General features: G+C 32.6%; 1 protein-coding gene across 1 annotated transcript in view; it reads left to right on the top strand.

The window, feature by feature from the left end:
* Positions 1-1,997: 1,997 nt before the first annotated feature.
* Positions 1,998-9,435, top strand: part of LOC111048487 (coronin-2B) — a 51,524-nt gene continuing 44,086 nt past the window's right edge. Inside the window, 1 exon segment of the mRNA XM_039435094.1 lies at positions 1,998-2,177. The gene's annotated coding sequence lies outside the window, so the exon portion shown is untranslated.

The raw sequence follows: 9,435 nt of genomic DNA, 5'->3' as shown, positions 1-9,435 counted from the left end.
ACAAAAGTTCAACAGCTGAGTCATAATTTTGTCTGAGTCCCACACACATGCACTCGCTCACTCACTTCCATCATCAACAGACGACGAAATTATCAGCTGTTTTTCCAAGGATGAATAAATTCTTTTAATGTCCTTCAGCGAGTTTCCCCAGGGATGAGAACTAGTGCAATCGAATTTTTATATTATAAACATACTATATGTTCTGAATTTCGTGAGAATCGTTAGAGCCGTTTTCGAGATCCGGTAAAATACAAATATATAAACATCAAAACAGAAATTTCTCGTTTTATAGTATAGGATTTAGAATACCTAAATTTGCCGATATTATATATTGTATGAATAAAATCGTTCCAAAATTGTATGAATGTTCACCAAAATTGCTATGCAATATTCTTTTGCAATAAAAGAATATCGATGATATTATTATTCAACTTTTTATAAGTAACCTTTACATTTAAAAAGCAAAGCCTTCCTTACTTATCTTTTAATATCCTACTAAAATTTTTGTCATGTAGTTTTTTCCTGATGTAATGTAGTACTTTTTATTCCTCCCGAACAAGAACGGGTGCACTGCTAGTCTCAAAAATAATATTAAAAAGATTTTTTATTTCTATTTTAAAAGAGATAAGAAACGATGGTATATATTTTTACAATATTATGAAAACAGAAAGAATTCCTCACAAGAAAAAAGGTAAATAATGCCCTTTGGAAGATTAGAATGTAAGATGTGAATTTTATTGTCTTACACTGACTAATGCAAAAAACTAAAGGGTTGGGAATTGGGATACTTTGGGGGGGGCATTACACTTGGATTGGGGGGGGCTTGCGCCATTGCCCTTGGGGGGGCTGGGCACCCCTGCACACACACACACACACACACCACACACACACACCACACACACACACACACACACACACACACACACACATACACACACACATACACATACACATACAGACCAATACCCAAAAACCACTTCTGGACTCAGGGGACCTTAAAACGTTTAGAAATTTAGAAATTGGGGTACCTTAATTTTTTTCGGAGAGCAATACTTTCCTTACCTATGGTAATAGGGCTAGGAAAGTAAAAATCATCGAATTTCCCAATCCACACAAAGGAAAAATTACTCTGAATACAACTATAATATATACACAGTAGTCTGATCGTAATTTCAAATACTGTATGTTGCCGCCAATCGTCATTATGTTATTCCCTTAAATTATTCTCCCTTTAAGAATGAGGCTTTCAGTTCAATGAACAAGGAAAGTTGTGTGAGTGTACCACACCAGATTTTTCTTGCTAGTTTTTTTATTGTAACTATGTTTCCTCTATGTTTGGATTACTCATTTAGGCATTAACGGGATGGTTTCTTTCAATTTATATTAACAATGCAATTGCTATAATTATTGCTGGTAGCCAATTTTCCATATCATTTGAATGAGTTTGATACTTTTCAACGTTCAGAAAACAATATTGAGATTGAATATTGAATAAGATTATTTGAGTTGATTGTAGATATACAGATTTTAGATGTTGGATATTTGGATTTGTGTTTCTTTATTTGGGCTCATTGGGGGTTTGTAACTTGGAAACCAAACCCCATCCATCAATCATTAGCCGTTACGCCATTGATATCAGTGAAAATTAATAATAAAAAGTTTAAGTAGCATCTTTTCAACTTTAATTTATTTAAAAAATAGTAGGTACCTACTTTGATTGTTTTATTTTTTCATAAAATACGATTACAGTAGTACTTACCAAGAAAGTACTACTCATACCACAGAATCATGGCTTACTTTAGATATAGTAGGCTATGACAGGATGACAGTAGCCTATACTTAAAAATGTAAAATATAAGAATATTCTGTGCTCATACTATCAGAATGATATCAACACCAAAATTCAAAATTTCGCAGGCAAATTTGCCTCGGATTTATGCTTTTTCCTATGCCCGCTATGAGCGCTAGTGTCCTCTTCAGCTTCAGCCTGTCTGTCTTGCTTTCAGCTTTGTCTTCTGAAGAGAAGGAGTCTTGTTTCTGTTACTTCTGATATGTTGTTTACAGAAGAAAACGTTGATAAAGATACTGAAAGTGGTTTAAATATTTTCCATGCATTTGACAAAGGAAAGGGCAATGCAATGGTAGACAACAGAGCCTGCAATAAACCTGTCGAAAAAGTGAGTTTTTATATTGATATTTTTTATCTTTGCATCTTCAAGTTGTCTTGCCATTCAAGCTTTTTCATTGTTTACTTTAGATCTTAAAAATGTGTTCATTTTCTCGCTCCTAAACCTTAATTTGAACTAAACTTAATTATATGATCAATTTCAGAGAGTTATACTAGTAATTTCACAATAATAATCCTGCCTGAATTGTTAACAAGATACCGGTGTCTATTCCTAAGCCCCTGAATAACATGTTTGCTGATTTTGCAATAATAATAGTATCCCTATAACAATGTGTAGTTTTTCACTTGATTACAATATTTCTGGATTCATTAGAATTAGTAATTGTTTTGGCTAAGTGAAACAAAACAAAATCCACTTGAGCTATGAGAGGTCAAATTAAACTCCTTGCTGTTGAGGTTAGGTTAAGCGCTATCTGCGCTATGAGGACCAGGTACGATAGGATAATAAATATTATATTAATTAATTATTGTAGAATCAATGATCACTCCATAAAATAATCCCGTTTTGAAATATGTTAAAGTTACCTATTAGTAGATTTATTGCACAAATTGATTATTTGGTGTTAGTTAATAAAGATAATAATTGAAAAACCGGGTATAGTAATATGGATTGCTTTAAATAAAGCTCATTATTAAAGTAGCTCAAAGAGCTTGTATTAGTTAGACGATTTTTTTGATGAACACAAAATTATTTGACACGATCTATCCAGGAAATCCTGGCAGTGATTACGACATTGGATATTCAGATATAGCTCTATTCTCAACCAATTAGTATTGTTTTCAATGTTTATGATGTATTGACTATAAAATCAATTCAATGTTTGACAATTCTTCAATTTTGACTACAGTATAAAATTACTTCCATAAATACCTTACAATACCTATACATTTTTTGCAGCAGACGAAATTTTTTTATAAAAGTTACTTGATACCTACCTAATAAATTACATCAATGCTTTCCATTCGAACAAAGTTGATATTTTAAAGTTAATCTCATGTAACTTTCTAGAAAAATTATATTGCAATATGATATGCATATGTAGGCTAATTATGTAGAATATCATACAAATACCTTATATAATGCATGTGCAATATTAGCTACTGACTGATCCTTTAAAATGTGTATGGTACATGGTGTGTTTAATTTCATAGTTCCATCTATTATTATCGAGGTGACTCATGCAGTCACAATTATAAATACGAAATAGCTACATTCAGCTTGTTGATGCTAGTAATCTTGAAAAATATTGCAAAGAAATTGTTGATCAAAACCACCTCATATAAGCAATATTCACGACTCATAATTCAAAAAATTAAGCACGTCTATAATTTAATATAATTCAAAAAATTAAGCACGTCTATAATTCAATTTATAATGCGTTTATAAGCACGTCTTTACGTCGAATATAGATCTATAGCCCATTTAACTGCTGTAAAATGATGTCTTGGTATTATCGTCCGATTCACTCATTGGTTCTCTTGAAATCGCCTTCGTTAGATGAGATCACTTTCCGATGGTTAAAATAATAATGGTACTTGCAACAAGGCCTTAGACTATCTACTATAGGCCTATAGTAGATATTTTGACTATAATTAGTAGGTCATCAGTAGGTCTATTGCAAACATTTTTTCAAGTTAAATAGTAGCAAAATTGAATAACTTACCTGGATATTAAAATACTGTATAGTATAAATAATGAATCTCTAATATCGTCTGTAGATATTACAATATTAGCGTGTAATTTTCGTTGGCTACTAGATTCGATTATTGTAAATCTGTAGGCTTGCAGTTTGAACCAACAGTATCTATTTTAATCTTAAATCAGCTTCACATACTTTGCAAAACTGTTCCAGGATTAGAGCATTACTTCTTTGTTGGCGCAAGCCAGCAATAGTCTTTTCTTATTACAAAACTATTGGTAGTATCAGTAAGCATTGCACTATACTACATAAAATCAAATGTTGCCAGCTTTTTTCTATCATTCCTAGCAGAAAATCCCATTGAATTATTCATTGGGAATTGAATTGAAAATATCTTTATTCATGAAGTGTACAAATACATCTGTAACAAAATACAACAATAAATCAGGTTACAAGCATAAAATTACAATTTCAAATAAGAAAATAAATTACCAATCAAGTAATATCTCAAGCATAAGATTACAATTTCAATAAAATGCTAAATTTAAAAATATATCATTTGTCAAATCTATATACTCCTGGACGGAGTACAGGGATAGACCTACCAAAAATTATTTTAGTCGTTCTTAGTTTATCAGCATCCCCTATTTGCTGCAAGTCCCTTTGCAGCATGAATATGGATATTGGCAATTGGCCCCACTCTAAATACACAATTTCCAAATTGAGTCAAGTAACAAACTTACTATGCGTATGCCTGCTCCCACTACAATTACCGTTACCTGTAGCTCGTTGAACGGTATAGTATTGAGGAAGTAGAAGATGATAAGAATACGGTAAATAGAATGAAACGAAAAACATGTGGAGGTGTGAGGTACAGGAAGTGTCATGAACATTACCAAAATGTTATTGCACTGCCGGAAAGAAAAATAAGTTCGCTAGCAGTTGCAGAAGAACAAGTAGAAGGAGAAAATGAAGAATTAGTAAGGTAAAGAAAGAGAAAAGAAGACGAAATCTAGAGGGAAGGAATTGAATAAGAAATAGAAGGGGAATGTAAAGAAGTAGAAAATGCAGAAGAAGAAAGCATTGAAGAACAAAGATAACAGTATGAAGGAGGTGGAAGAGGAATGAGAAGAACAAAAAGTAGGACAGGAAGAAGAACAGGAAGTAGACGTTGAAGAACAAGAGGTACAAATTGAAGGAAAAGACAGATAAGAAGATAGAGAGTGAAAGGAATAGTACGAGGAAGAATTTAGAATAAAAGAAGAAAATGAGGGGGCAAGAAGGAAAGGAAGATCAGAGAATAGTGAAAAGAGTAATAAATAGACAAAGAAATAAACAGTATGACAGCAAACCTCCGAATTAGAGTTCTTTCACATTCATAATGCGTCTGCTGCTGATTTTAAGGGTATCTTATCAATGATGATGAGTACGATGATCATGATGATGATGATGATGATGATGATGATAATTTCAAGTGAAGTGATGCACATGAGCAGTTAAGCACAACCGAATTATAACAGTGAATAGTGTGCGCTGTATGGAGAGATAGTGGTTAATTGTATTCATCTTTTTGTTTTCTTCATCCTTCTTTTCCAATTCCTTCTTCTTCTTCTCTTATCCTCTTTCATCGTTCATCCTCTATTCCTCTTTTATCGTCTATCCCTTCCTCTATAATTATCTCACATGCTTTCCTGATCTGTTCCAACCCTATTCCCCAAGTTCTTTGTAATTTATTCACTTTAAAATTTTCTTAGCATTATTAATATTTTGAATATTCTATACAAATTCTATTCACGATTTAAAGGTAGGAATTTTTTTATTTCTTATCCTCTTTTACTCATCCTATTCCCTTGAAATAATTTTATGTCTTCCTCTTATCTTTCTTCTACTCTTCTCTCTTCTTGTATTCTTTACTCTTCTCCTCTTCCTTTCTCTTCACCCTTCTTATTCTCTAATAACTTTTTTCAAATTTTCCAATCTTTCTAACAGTTTCTTTTCACTATTTTTTCAACTTCTCCAAATTCTTACTCAAATAAATTGCCGCACCCGATTTTATCTTCTATTTTTCACGTCCTATTTTTTCTATTTTTCTCACTAATTTCAATTTTTAAATTATTTTATTTTTCTTTCTATTTTCCTTTCCCATTTTCTCTTCTAATCTAATTCCAATCATGCTATTTCCCTTACTGCTACTCAATCTCCTTCTTTTCTTTTTTCAAGTAATCTGTACTCATCTGGATTGATTTCCAAATTGAATCCAGTCATCTTCTGTAGCCTGTCAGTAGTTATTGTTGTAATTTTTTCCTTGGCCAATAATAAGTTTTCACTCAATTAGCCTGAACACGACAACTGTAAATTGTCCATTTATTTTAGCAAATTACAAGCCACCTTGAAATTCTTAACTTGTTTTGTCGTTAATTCACTGCTCAGTACTGGTCATTCAAACATCAAGGTTTCTAGTTTCTACTTGAATATTTTGACAAAGTATCTAGCTTCTACTAGTATTTTTAGTAGACCTTTGCTAGTAGATTTTACTAAAATAGTGAAATTCACTCCAATCTTTTAGCATTTCTTATAAATAACAACAATGCTGACATTCTAGAGTGAATGTTAGTATAGATTTTTCTACTAGGATAACTATTAAAAGTTATTCTTTTTCTAGTCCAGACTAGTATATTCCAAGTATAATTTTATTATAATATTACAAATTAAAATTGTGTATATATTCCAAAATAGTTCTGCAGCATTTGAATATTTGAGACCTTGCAGTGAATTTATGTGTCTAAAAATCCTGTCCAATCATTCTCAATAATTTCAACTTTTGTCTCATTCAGATATGTTTTTTTTTCTGTTATATTTTTGACGATTTATTGAATTTAACAATTGAGCTTGTTTGGTGGTTCGGAATCGGAACCCACCTAAAACTGTAACCCAGTCTCATCTATCATCATCATCATCATCATCATCATCCTCATTACAAACACATAATCCTGCAGATTATAAGGACATCATCCTCTGTAAATTCTTAATTTATTATGCCAAAATTTGCCCCTCTTATTACTGGAAATTTAGATTCTGTTATGTGTCATTTATGAATCAAAGATTAGGTTGCAAGCATACATTGAGCAGCCGGGTGATGGCAACACAAAATAAGCTGGAGCATCTTCGTAGTTTCCACATCTTTCAATAGGTGTGTTGTTATTACCTCACTATGGACTACATATTTTTAGACTGAGTATGTTGTGAAGTAACAATTCCTGTTGCGTTGCTATCACCAGCTTGCTCTCTATTTATGTGAGCAGCGATCCAGGGATACTCGCAAAAGCCTTTTGAAGAAGAAAAAACCAATCAATCATTTATTGTCAGAAACATATTACAACGTCAACAAATTACAACAAATTTTGAATAGCACTTGATATTGGTACAGCTAATTTAACTTTGCTTAAAATATTGGTGCATGGTTCTCATCTAGCAAATTTGACGAATGCAGTACTTTACAGTAGTTTGGTAATGATAGTGAGTGAGAAATGATTACTGCACATGCGCACTGCACTGCACACTTGACAAGATGTGTTGAAAGCGTAACATACGCGAATTATTACGCTGTACATCCGAGCCCATCGAATTAAACACGTTTTATTGTCTTCTCTCACTTCCTGGGTTGGTAATGCACATTAATTAACATAGTATAGACGGGAAGGAGTTGAAACCATACAGAACAAGATGACAGTCTATTTTCCAACAACATAGTAATACTGATAAGAAGATTTAAAGGACTATGTAGTGAAAAAAATATATAAGCAGAACTTATAGTAAAAGACGAAAGGCGAAAGAATGAGGAGAGAAAATTGAGTAAAGAAATTGAAAAAACTGTAGATTGTAGGGGAAGAAAGAAAATGGAGTGGAAGAGAATGAAGATTCAAGATATCAACAATATCATGAGAATTTTAAAATGATTTGACCATAGATCTAACAAGAAGAAATCGCATAGTATACTCAAAAGACAACTACTGTCAAACATTTGCAATTATTACAGGCGAAAATTGTTATTTTTTTTTTCTTGAATTGAATTGAATTAATTGCCAAAAATTACATACAAATACTTGTTGTGGTGCGGTATTTTACTCGCCTCACATATGTAGAGAGATTTGCCAAATCATGTAGTGCTGAATCTAAATGCCTCACGTTGGGCCGGCAAATCATGTGGTGCGTTTTTTAACGGCTTCACACATGTAGGGTGAATCTTGTACTGAGTCAATGGTGTAGAGGCTATAAATTTTGCAATGCATGTGTGGACGCTGAGTGAACACCAGACTGATTGATTCACTACAAGATTCATACAATTGTCGGAATCGCGGGAGGCCTAAACGCTCGCTCACCCTTGATTCTTCTAATGACAGATTGTATAATGATGAAATTTTTACAAGTAGTGTAGCGGACGCTAAACACTGAATACGGATACCTTAAAATTATTACCTGTGAAGAATGAGCATACAAAATCATACAGGTCGAGCAAAAATCCCGATGTAGATAATTTACGGGACTGCGTCTCTAATAAGTTCTGAAGGATTAAAATACGGTATTTGAACCAAATATCGTTCAGAATATATTTCGAGAACAGAGTCTTGTCGGGTTTTAAGCTCTATTGTAGGAATTTATATGATCTATGGCTGCCTCTGCTGTACAATTGATGCATTCGTTCCTAAGTCGAGGTAGGTAACAGATAAAAGCTGATGTATGAGCAGGTAAGGACAAAGAATAAATATCTCGATCTGACCCCACTCGCTACATCCACTTAGACCTGTTCCAATATCCAGCTTGATTCAATTATTCTAATGATCGTATTCGATCGGTTCTTGATGATATAGAACGTATCAGACACAATAATTGACAGGCTTAAGAAATAATCGAACTCAGAAAGCGAATTAACAAAACTGAAATATATTACAATAAAATATGTAATCATACAGTGCAGATTCAGAATTTGATTTACAGGTTGATAATAATTTAGCATTAATAGAATAGTTAAAAATTTTCTTGTGCTTGCATGATACCATGCGTGATTCAACAGAATTTTACAATTGATAAAATTGAACAGTTTTGAAAAAATAGTGAAAAAAAAAATGAATTATAAAAAAAATATTTTTTAAAGTTGCTCGGGGTCGTGGTTCAGGCAGCGGAGGATAGTCAATCAACTACAATTCTTATAAATTTAATATGAATAAATTCTAGACTCTTAAATGCTAAAGCGCTTGTCGGCGTGGCCAATAATTTAACGAAGAAAAAATTTATGTTTCTGCACTGAAATATTTTTCGAAGCGTAGATTGGGGCCCCTTTTAAAACTTATAACTCACGTGAATTTCCTTGGCGTTCGTGGTTTTCTTCTTTAGATCAAAAATCGTTTGATCGGCGGCAATCCAGGCTTCGGTTTCAGCACGTGGGGAATTTTAATTTAATATCTCCTTCACCGAATTAATTAAGGGATAATTTACTTTAAACTTTTAAATTTATCGATTGATGAAAACAGAAATTTACAAATAACAAATAGAACAGCAAACAGCCTAAAATATCGGCTCACAAATAGAACATTTAAAATCGAACAAGAA

The sequence above is a fragment of the Nilaparvata lugens genome, chromosome 8, assembly GCF_014356525.2.
Source record: "Nilaparvata lugens isolate BPH chromosome 8, ASM1435652v1, whole genome shotgun sequence".
NCBI classification, from domain to species: Eukaryota; Metazoa; Arthropoda; class Insecta; order Hemiptera; family Delphacidae; genus Nilaparvata; species Nilaparvata lugens.
Note: the sequence above shows the minus strand (reverse complement) of the source record. Positions and strands in the feature narration are given on the sequence as shown.